The following is a 9,651-nucleotide window of genomic DNA, read 5'->3' as shown; positions in this document are numbered from 1 at the left end:
TGCCTCCCCACGTGTACCGGTAGGCTGGGGGTGTCGGTCCGCTCGTGGGACCAGCAGGTGGTGCGGAGACAGACCCCCCCTCTCCTGTCAGACGGACGGGACGTGGGCATGGATACGTCCCCTGCTCCGGGACAATGGCCGCACGTGTAGCACCTCCACTCCTCTCTCTGGGTCCGAGGGGCGGGCCCTCGGCGGTCCGCGATGGTCTGGTTCGGGTAGGCGGGTGCGCGGGAGGGCGGTGCCTGGGTGCGCTGGCTCTCCGGTGTCCGTCCGCGTCGCTCGGTCCGCGTCTCCCCCGCCCCACCGGGGGCCGGGGTCGCCCCGCTGCACAGCCGCTGGGTGACTTGGTGGTTCTCCAGTAATTCCACGAGGTCGTTCACCGACCTGGGTTGGTTCCCTGAGGCCCAGCGTTTGGCCCCGGTGGGCAGGGCTCGGATGCAGCGGTCGATCACCAGCCGGTCCAGCAGCGGGGGACCCTCCCCCTCAACGAGCCACCGCTCCGCCAGGCGGACGAGTTGCGAGATCTGGCTCCTCACCGAGGAGCCAGATGTACGACCCCAGGTTCCACGACTGGGTGTACGACCCCAGGGGGTCGTACACCCAGTCGTGGAACCGCTGTGCCTGGGCTGGGAGGCTGTGACCGTAATGGGTGAGGATGGCCCGCTTGAGTGTGGGGTAGTGGGCCGCCTGGGCCATGCTGAGATCCCGGTAGGCGCGTTGGGCGTCCCCGGACAGGAAGGGCGCTAGTATGTAGCCCCACTGGTCCGCTGGCCACCTCTCACGGGCCGTGGTCCGCTCAAAAATCTCGAGATATGCCTCGACGTCATCGTCCGGTCCCAGGAAAAAAAAGGACACCGCTCCGGGTCTGGTCCTGCTGCAGGGGGGGGGGGGGGGGGGGGCGTCTCGATCCCCTGCGTCTTCGGCTGCTTAGTCCTGGGGAGAGGTGTAATGGCGTCAGCGTGGGTCCGGGTAATCTCCCCCTACCGCGTCTCTCCAACTCTGCCGCATTTCCCTGACTGGTGCGCGCGCGGTCCTTAAGAACCCTCCGCCGTCTCCCTCCGCCGGGTGCTCCCCATCTCCGTGATTGCGCGGGTGCGCTCGATGCGCGCTCCCGCGTCGCTGCGCTGAGCGGCACATATCTCCCACGGACTACCTGCCCGCGGAGAGGGCGCTGGCGGGGCTCGAACTCCTCCGTCGGATCGGGGTTGCCACAGTGTGTGTGTGTGTCTGTGTGTGTGTTTCTATTCTATTCTCGCTCGTTCATAATTCTTATATCAATAGCCTACTCTCCAATAATATAATAATAGGCTATATATGAAAATTGACAAACGGCAATCTCATAAAATCTTTTTCAAGCCACTGATTGTTTATATGTAGGGTACAGCTGGCTTTCCGTGTGAATACGCATAACTTTTCATTTATATTAATTCAAAATATTAACATACTATTTTAAAACTAAAGAAACGGGTGTTTTGTTTTATCTAATTTGTTTATATTGTTCAGTAGTTATATGCCTACATGAGTACGTAGCACAGTTAACAGACGAGCTGAGCTGGTGACGTCATCGAGTCCGCTGCTGTTCCAATTGCAGGTGCGTACTCCCGTCCTCGGAAGTGTTTACTTGAAGTCCGGACTTGCCAAGTACGAACTTCCAAGTCTGCGAGTACGTAGTACGCGTACTAGGAATTGAGAAACGGCCTCAATTTCCGTAAAAGTTAAGTTATACTTGCAGAGATCGGCTCGGGGTCCTGCGCTAACAGATGACGTATCGACACTTGACGTATCGACACAAGCCAACAGACAAAACGATAGTTATGATATTATAACTCTAGTTCTATGATTGTAGGCGTAGCCGTCTAGGCTTCGCCTTATGGGCTTGTCCCAACTATGCACATCAATCATGCACACCAATCAATGTGGGCACCGCCCACATTCCCACGGCACCGTGTATATAAGGCGGCGCAAACCGCCGCCCATTCTCAGTCAATAGTATCTGTCTGCGTCCTGCAAGACGGAGGCGTAACTTGTAGTCGGAGGATGCGTAACTTGTAGTAGGAGGCATAACTTTTAGTCGGAGGCGTGAGACTGTAGTGGAGGGTAAACGCACGTAAACGCCGTTTACGCACCTCTGGAATTTAGGAAATAGCGTTTACGCACCTCTAAATAGCGTTTACGCACCTCAAAGTTCCCTGTGCCTTGTATTATGCCTTTGGAATAATCGGAAATAAATTTGGTATCATTTTAAAACACCTAAGACAAAGTTTCATATTGTTGAACAAATAAACCCTGTAATCTGAATCATTTTCATCTGCGCTGTAGCCCTATGCTATTATGGTCTGTGAACCTCCAATCAGTGCCTTGCGGCTAGGGCGGCGACACCAATCAGGATCCAGGAAAATATGTAAACAGGAAGTATGTAAACACATGGCCCTACGCGTTGTGGATTATCATGCCTGCCTACCTGTCATTAATTAGCCATGGATATCAGGCGATTTTTGAAGAGACCTTCGAGTGCTCCCACTCCAACAGATGCCCGAAAAAGGCCTCAAGTACAAAGTAAGACTGAAGATAGGGGAACCGTATGGGGAATCCAAGTTGAAACAACTTGCACAAAGGTTCAGACTTGATGACAGAAAAATTCTTGAAGGCTATAGGGATTTTAAGGATAACTCAAGCATCATTCCAGAAAACCTTGCACCACTCCTGAATATCGACCATCTCATTCCAGTTAGCACTGCTGAGTGTGAGAGGGGGTTCAGCTTAATGAACATAATAGTGTGCTCCCTGAGATGCAGTCTGCACATGGTCACAGTGTTGTCCTTGATGTTTATTCAACTGAATGGCCCACCACTCACAAAGTTCAATCCAACACGTATGTGAAGTCCTGGCTGGTGAAGCACAGGGGAGCCATGAACCCCAGAACACGCCCCTGCAAGGCAGGACCTGACGTGGAGGACAAGGAGGCCCTCTGGGCACTACTGTGAAAAGCATGCATACTAATACACACGCATACACACATGCCATAGATAGATAGATAGTTCTTAATCTACACATACTTTTCTTTACTGTTGAAATTTGAATAACTTGAATAAACTACAAACACATTCATTGACTGTCATTGATTGATTTAATATGACTTTAATTGATAACATAATGGAATATAAAGCCAGGCTAGCCTTACAGAGTCGCAACACTTTGCGTTGCGTTGTGTCGAGGTCGGTCTGATCACAAAATTCATAGTTTACCCGCCTCTAATTTGACCACTACAGCCCTCGCGTGACTAGTACTTTTCTAAATCGCGGAAGTGATCTGTATGTAGCAGTACATAGGGTACATAAATGACCACAACTCGGACCTCAAATATTAGGCCTTATATAAAAATAATGCACCCGACCCGCTCATTTAAAAATTTGCTCTTGATTAGCTTAATCTTGATATGCTCTTGATTAGCTTAATCATAGCCTTACTTGAAACTGACATCCCTGAGTCACATGCATTTAAGAAAAGAAGCCTATTACAATTTTACAATGACATGTAATGCATATAGCAGTTTAACGTGGGGAACATGCTTAAGTTTAGCCATAGCCTACTTAATCCCTTTATACCTTTAACAAAAAGACTGCAGATTAATAATTCAAAGAATTAAAGACAGCAGATTAATAATTCAAATAATTTTATTGAATACATATTTTTATTGATCGCATGCTGCATGTTTTCAAGGTCCCGCATGAGATAGAAAACAATTAATTAAAATAAATATTACTGATAGAAACAAGACAAGAACAATGTCACTAACATGAGGATAGTTATGGGAAAGCCTTCATATTATAGCGTTCACATTACAAGCCCTCATTTGCCGGTCTTCAATACATGGATTTCTCAGGTACGTCATCACTGTTGCACTGTGCAAACTCGGGGCAGAAAGAAGCAAGCAACATCTACTAGCCTGTACAGTATAGAGTATTTTGTGACTGTTCAGTGTGCATCTCAAACGTGTGCATTGAACTAACTTCACCGAGGGCCTTTTTTTACAAGGCCTTTTTTTTACCGCGAAAAGAGAAGATCTCGCGTGGACCGCGATTTAGAAAAGTACAAGTTACGCCTCCTAGTACAAGTTACGCCTCCTACTACAAGTTACGGCCACTACAAGTTACGCCTCCGTCTTGCAGGACGCAGACAGACCCTACTCCTTTTTTGAGATCAACGTTTTCAGACCTTTGACCAGAGAATGTCTAATATGAGGAGAATGGGCACTCACTGGTTAGTTCCGGTTTTCTGGACTGGGTGCAGTAATAATCTCTGTCCACGCGGGGCGCTCGCAGGCGAGTCCAGAATGAATGGAAGCCTATGGGGTTTTACCCTCAGTACTTTGAAAGTTGAGCTTGGTTAATGTTGGTTAATGTTCTCCATATGTCTCTCTATAGCTACACTTGTCAATTTTGCCCAGCGGCCACAAGGCCCAGGGCACAAAATGTTCAGAGCAAGGATGCCAACTTCTCCACTGCCCCTTTTGCCCGCTTTATAAGGGTGATTACTCAAAAGTGGAGACACATTTGCAGTCTCACCTAAAAACAGTGGTACAGCATGGAGGTATGTTTACTGCTTGCTGATTCATTGGTGAAGTTTAATAACCTTTGTGTTGACTTTTGTTATTAAAGCCTGGTGTGTTTTTTAACTTCCTTTCAGAGTATGTGATGTATACCTGCAATTGGGGATGCAAAAATGACTCCCATTACCACTGCTGTGCGTGTAGTCTACTCTTTTCAAGGAAAATACAACTGCTTAAACACCTCATTACCTGCCACCCTAAGCCATCTGAAGGCCAACCTCACTCCCAGCCAGCAGAAGGCCAACCTCACTCCCAGCCAGCAGAAGGCCAACCTCACTCCCAGCCAGCAGAAGGCCAACCTCACTCCCGGCCAGCAGAAGGCCAACCTCACTCCCAGCCAGCAGAATGCCAACCTCATTCCCAGCCAGCAGAAGGCCCACTGCACTCTTTTTCCACCTCAACCCTTAGATGGCCCATTGAACCCTGTGGAGGCCACGGTGAGACTGGACATGGCGATGCTTGGCGTGTTCAACAGGGTTTCAAACACATTCCGAGAACTAGTCAAGCAACAGTTAGAAAGATTTACAACAATGCAGGCTGTGGCAGTGGCCTTGCACTACGTCTCAAAGGCTTCTCAAAAAAGAGGAATTGGCCAAGCGCACGCCTGGTACTGAGGCACGTTGGATATGGCAGGTATGTCATAAAAGATCTCTGCCTAATAGCATAATGTTCTTTTATTACTCCTTTTTTGTTTTATTGGGACGTCTTGTTTTGCAATCCCTTTCATTTGTAAATGTACATACTACTATAGTAAATGTATCTGCCCAGAAATGCTGGTATTTTATTACTCCTTTCTTTTTTGTTTTTGTGACAAATGCTATACAATGTATAACATACATTTGTGCCTAAGATGTATGTTGTAAGGTTAATTGTTACAGAGCAATTACTGTATTTTGTCTTTATTGAAAACATTCAGTGGGAAAAGTAAGTGAACACTTGGAGTCAAATGGCCTACTTTTTGAGCCTTCATAGTGTCTGGTAACTGGATTTGAACTGCATAAGGTCCCAAGTGTTAATTTAATCTATTCATTATCTAATTTATATATTCTTAAACAACTGTATATCAAACATCTCACTTATACCTAATACCCTACCTATACTAAGTAACCCAGAAGATAATAAACATGTAGGCATACTGCACTGCACAACCCAAACATTCTCATTCGATTTAGCAATCATGGAGCCGCCCTGAAATGATCGTGTTGTAATATCAAGTTTGATGCAAAGTTTGGGCCGAGATCCGACACATAAATGTAAGCTAACATTCTGTAGGCTTAGCTGGCTATCGACCCGTACTACGAGATCGAAGATGGGGGCGCTAACGTCAGTTCTATGCTGCCCATACTACTAGATCGACGAAGAAGAAGAAGGGAGCGTTCCAGCCTGCGTAAACGAGAACGCCGGGGGGGCGTTCTAGTCTGCGTAAACGGGAACGCCCACCACACGGGAACGCCCATTTGTGTCTGCAGTCGGATGATATTTGTACAATGGGGCGTATAGGAAGTGCCCAGGCTCTTCGTAGACGGGCTCTGCTTTGACTAGCCTCGTGCCCACTGCACCGTCAGTCAAAGGACGTCGGAAGGCTTGGCTGACGGATGGGGGAGTTTTCCTATGAAGGTATTATTGTAGCAAAAGTCTTTAGCACCTGTAACTGCAGAATTTGAATGCGTACACTAAAGTCACAAATGTGTAACAGTACATTTGAAGTCGTAAATATTTTATCTACCATTGTAAACACAAAATATGGTCTACGAGTACGCAAATCTGTGTTACAGGTACACAAATCCTTTTGCTACAATTATTGCAGCGCAGTTGGTGCAAAATACATTCGCACACCCGTGTTTCATAATCTGAGGACATGTCCAAAATGTGTGAATTCGTAAACCCAAATTTGAACTAATGCATGTAGATGTGAAAAATTTCCTCAAAAATAAAATGATAAAGAACACTACGTTGATTCAGCATTTTAATGAGTGAGCACAAGTCCATCGTTACAACTGCTCGAATCTACTCCTGCAAGTCTCAGCTGTGGGTTTTTTTGCAGGAAGTTTTGCAACACGTCTAGGTGGTAAATGTGTAGCAAAAGTATTCGTATCCGTATATGCCAGAGCGTCCGTGGGCGGGACTGGCTGGGCGATTTGGCCTTTTTTCTGTTTTTCTCTAAACAAATGAAAAAGACCAAGGCAAAATTTAAATACATATTTTCTTTATTAACACAATAAAAATAACTGATATTACCAAGTAATCTAGGACTATGTGAACCAATCAGTTGTTCAAGGATAAAAAATAAAATCAGCACCACTTGGCTGTTATTATTGTGCAAAGATTTTTTTATATCAAACTGAAAAATAAAGATCTTGTAGGCCATCCCTGAAAAACTTGTAAAATGCGATCGACTTTCTACAAACCTTACACGGAACAGTTTGTTCTATGTCTGACTGCTGGTACCCGAACCACTTCCATACAACTGAAGTAGCACCCTTTTTATGAATGAGTTCTTCATCTGTGTTCGTGGACATTTTTATGGTAGGGGAGATCCGGGTCGATTGAAACACGGGATGATTGAAACACAGCGATTTCCTCCAAAACCACTGAAGGCTTTCACGTCAAATTTCGTCACTACGTTCAGCACGCAAGACCCCACAAAATTTCGTGTAATGACGTCCCACCGTTCAAATGTTATCCCCCAAACCTGTTTTCGAGAAAAACATTTTTTCGGTTCAGCCATTTCACAAACCGTAGCAAAGTAAAAATGCTAATTAATCGTTTAAACCGAAAAAATCGCCCAGCCCTAGCGGGACAAAATAGTTCCGCCCATAATTTCCTAATCCAATGTAAATCGCCGGCCGGGACGCATTTCTCAAATTACACTGGGACCCACCGCGTGCCAGCCATAGACCTATTCATAAGGTTAATCTATGTCACGTTTTCTGGAACGCCGCCATTTGCACGACCGATCTCGCCAAGTATGGCCACCCCCACCGCTCATCTGAATGTTACAGAGGGACAGAGATATCTGGCTCCGATCCTTATTTGTTACCCCTAGTTATTTTTAGTCCATTAGTATCGGTCTCATGCTTGCCTCAAATCAATCTTCATGACATATATATTTATTTAGTCCACAACCCCTCCCAATACAGTGGAGATATCTTGAAAGCGTTCAAGAGCACTGATGCCTACCAATATGCTGTGGCTGGATGGGTGAAGGACGCTAAAGTGAGGCACTTGGCCACCAATAATCTTTATCTGATAATGGCAAACAGAAACTTAAGTACTATATATTTGTGACTTCTTGTGAACAGTTTGTGGTGGGTTACTATCATTGATCGTGGAAATCAGTCATCAAATCATAGACGATAATTTCGCCGGGGACGCGTTTTCTTCAAGATTCATTTTGTACCCAAAACCATAGGCGTCGATTACAGAGGGGGACGGGGGGGACATGACCCCCCCCACTATTTGAAATTCGAATTTTGTCCCCACCACTTTTAAAAATGTGCAAACCAATTGCGACTGAAAAAATCCCCACACACTCAACCGAAATCGTCGAGTCTAAAATCATGCGATAGGCGCGCACGAAGAAATCATTTATTAGATAGGCCTACCTAATAAACCGTTGGAACACACAAGACCGGAACCCATAGCAACGCCGGTAAACAAACCCCGACTCCCGAAAAGCTCAATCCCTATGAGCTCCCCTCGCTACGGCCATCCGAAGGCGCACAGAGCTTTTGGCCGTGATATTATATATACAATTATATTATATTATATACCATTATATATAGAGCTCCGAGAGTCGCAAACGGCAACAATTACTTTCTCCTCCATGCTGCAGTTCACCCCGGACTGCACTGCACTGAGTTTGACGGTTGAACGTTGATTGGCTGTTACGTTACACATGTCACTCAGTGACCACGCTGTTGAACGCTGATTGGCTGTCATCACGCAAAATTCATGTCAAAGTTGAAATATTCCAACTCGAGCGAATCTGTCACGCCACAAATCCTCGTGAACGCGCTCACCTGTGCACGGCGAAAGTGTGGCGCGACAAATCAAAAAAATGTGCCCGATACGCGTCTGTACGTTCACTTTGTATGGGATCTTGTCGCCCCATTGCGTTTGATGTGAACGCACTGGAGAAGTTTCAAGACAGACAGCCAAAATTGAAATTTTTATTCAGAAAAAAGCTGGTCCTTTTGCTTCCTATAAAAAGCATGTTTGTGACACTGGATAACGATATGGATACATCATCTAGCCTGCATGTGGAGGGCCACATAAGGTAAGAAATTGGTTTACGTAAACTTTGCTGCTGGTTCTGTTTGCTCGTGATGACCTGGCCAATGGTTACCCACGGTCCTAAGCGATTGTGATCTGATTCTGGTTGGTGCTCCAGCTAGTATATATAGATTGCAGCTAGTAGCAGCTACACACGGTGCGATTGCTATGCCAATGTGGTTATAGTTGTTTTGTCTGATTGAGATATGTGACGACTTGGAGCCTGGTAGGCCTATCCTGACATAAATAAGTTCTCGCATAACCTGTGTGATTATCCTAAACTGTAGGGGCATTTTCATATTTGCGGGCAATTTGCTTATGATGTTGTAACGAGTGAAGTCTACATTGGTCCTTCGCAAGTGTTTACTGGTGGTCAGGATTTGGCAGATGCAATTCTCCTCTGGGCGCTTGTTTTTTTCTCCTTTTTTTAATGCAGCATAACATATGCTACAAGCAGCCCTTGCTCGTCTTCAAAAGGCTGATGCTCAGTACCTCGTTTCATTTCGTACCCCCTTTACAGTCTGGCATTGTTTGTCTGGTAAACTTTGTTGATGTCAAGATAAGTGTTAAATTGCCAACACTGTTCTTTGTCCTGTGTGTATTAGTATTACATATCCCGAGCCAATACCCTGGTGTTTCCAACGCCGTTTTGCAAAACAAGCCAAAACACAAACTGTGGTTTTCAACTTTTATTGTTCGAATAGGATTTTCAACACCTGACAATACACTGTAGAGCATATTGTAATGCAGCGTTGAATGGATGAATA

The sequence above is a fragment of the Gadus chalcogrammus genome, chromosome 16 (genome assembly GCF_026213295.1).
Source record: "Gadus chalcogrammus isolate NIFS_2021 chromosome 16, NIFS_Gcha_1.0, whole genome shotgun sequence".
In the NCBI taxonomy this organism is placed as follows: domain Eukaryota; kingdom Metazoa; phylum Chordata; class Actinopteri; order Gadiformes; family Gadidae; genus Gadus; species Gadus chalcogrammus.
The sequence above is the reverse complement of the archived record's forward strand: the minus strand, read 5'-3'. Positions refer to the sequence as shown.